Source organism: Macaca mulatta, chromosome 16 (assembly GCF_049350105.2).
Source record: "Macaca mulatta isolate MMU2019108-1 chromosome 16, T2T-MMU8v2.0, whole genome shotgun sequence".
NCBI classification, from domain to species: domain Eukaryota; kingdom Metazoa; phylum Chordata; class Mammalia; order Primates; family Cercopithecidae; genus Macaca; species Macaca mulatta.
In genome coordinates, this window is record NC_133421.1 from 8,227,900 (window position 1) to 8,230,245 (window position 2,346).

The following is a 2,346-nucleotide window of genomic DNA, read 5'->3' on the forward strand; positions in this document are numbered from 1 at the left end:
CAGTCTTCCCCAAACACAGTCACAGATATTCACAGGCTTGAATGCCATCCAGAGACTAGTCATTTGATGCAATTGCCTGTGGTCTGACAAACAAACTCCCACCCACACACGTTTTGCTTGAGGAGTCTGAAATCTACACATCTCCCGGGACTCGGGGCCCACTCTGACCACAGGATTCTTCTAAAGACACCACCGACAGAAGTGTGTGCAATTGCACCATATAATTTTTGTCTGGGAAGTGAAATGTCTCTGTTGTTACATCATCTTCCTTAGCGTAGTGATCCCTCAAAAGAAGAAAGCCGAAATAAGATCCCTTCTCAAAGTCAACTATTAAAACAATCCTTTTTAAATATTCTCTCCTGTCTTCCATATTGTACAAGTAGAGCTCTCACACAATTTCTCTTCTGATCTTCAAAACGATTCATGGAGGGGTGTATTATTCCTGTGTCCTAGTCCAGCCAGGACTTCCTGCTCCCCCTTTCCCCCATTCCTGCAAAGGTGACATGGCCAGCCGGGCCAATTCACGTCTGAGAGACCAGCTTCCTGTGACAACCTTCGCCCGCCTCCCCTGACCCACGGGCCCTGACACAATGAGACCGCTGGAAACTCCCAACAACGGCCAAGCGGGTAGCCACAGTGTCCTGGAAAGGAATTCTAAGCCCACAACAGAGCATTTCTCATCTAGTTTTTTTTTTTTTTTTTTTTTTTTTTTTTAATGGGATTGGGGTTGGCAACCAGCCAAAGACGGGTGGCAGAATGATGAAATCATGCAAGTCCACGGCACCGATTGATGTTGTAGTGGAAATGGGGACAGGCTTTTGTGCTAACCAGAATGTTCTTCATACACTGTCTGATTAATAATAGTGATGGCCCAGGAACAGCCATGGTAGTCAAAGAGAAACATTGCTTTATCTGTAATATTCTATTTTTTTTTAAAGAGCATATATTCATATATTCGTTATGTAATATAAGTTATCTTGAGAAATGAAAAGAAAATGGCCATTGCTGCCGCTTGCAGAGCCCTCAGACTCGGGGCTGTTGTGTGAGTGGGGGAAGATTTCTAACTCCTGCTTAATTATCTCAAAACACCCCATCCATTCCGGTCAGTCAGCATTTGACTGCCTGCTACTGCAAAGCCCAGTACTGCACTGCCTAATAAGCGCAAAGCCCACAGGTCCCTCCAGGAAGGCAGGGGTGGTTGGTCAGAAAGAGCTGGCTCTCAAATCGCCCATGCCTGGGACTGGATGGGGAGGAGTTGAGACAACAGACACACAGCCAACTAACCATAACCAGAGACGAAGGAGGTAGGTTCTAGATCAGTGTTGCCATAGGAGTTGGTCCTGAAGAACTGCTGGGATTTTGATGGGGAAGGGAAGGGGTGGTGTGGGTGGGACAGTCTGCAGGAGGAAACATCTTGGAAGAAAATTAGGATGTAGATGAAAAGCAACCTATGGTCACTTCTAATTCCACCCCCATACCCTGGCCACACCTTCCATTCCTCTAAGATGTCCAATCTATACACCCCTGCCACCACCCCTATCCCATCTCAGCAGGAGACAATGTGTGAAAAGAAAGCTCTTCGTTTTTCTTTTTTCCTTCCTTCCTTCCTTCCTTCCTTCCTTCCTTCCTTCCTTCCTTCCTTCCTTCCTTCCTTCCTTCCTCCCTCCCTCCCTCCCTCCCTCTTTCTTTCTTTTGACAGAGTCTCGTTCTGTTGTGCAGGCTGGAGTGCAGTAGTGCAATCTCGGCTCACTGCAACCTCCACTTCCTGGGTTCAAGCGATTCTCCTGCCTCAGCCTCCTGAGTAGCTGGGGTTATAGGCACACACTACCACACCCGGCTAATTTTTGTATTTTTAGTAGAGACGGGGTTTCACCATGTTGGTCAGGCTGGTCTCCTGACCTCGCGATCCACCCACCTCAGCCTCCCAAAGTGCTGGGATTATAGGCATGAGTCACTGCGCCCGACCTGCTTATTTTTCATTCTTAATATTCACAGACTGCCCAGAGACAGACAGGAATGGGCAGTGAGGGTCAGAAGGATTAAGGAGCTTGCCTAGCCAGTGAGGAAGGGAACAAGATAAGATGCAAACCTCAGTCTCTGACTCTTGGTTAAGTGCTCCCTACCCCAACCAGCTGTCAAATGAGGTGGACGGGGTCTTGATTAGGTACATAGACACCTGAATAAGATCAACCTGGTGTGAATCCCAGCTCTGATGTTGAGTGATTGACCTAGTCTCTCTCTGCCTCCATTTTCTCTTTTTTTCTTTTCATTTTTCTTTCTTGAGGCAGAGTCTCACTCTGTCACTGCCTCTGTTTTCCACAGGAAAATGGAATCAACCATGCTTAC

The 2,346-nt window shown here is 47.2% G+C and overlaps 1 long non-coding RNA gene across 1 annotated transcript in view; it reads right to left on the reverse strand.

Moving 5' to 3' along the window:
• The window catches only part of LOC144335298 (uncharacterized), a 33,061-nt gene that overhangs the window by 29,368 nt on the left and 1,347 nt on the right, over window positions 1-2,346 (reverse strand). The gene's annotated exons all lie outside the window — the stretch shown is intronic.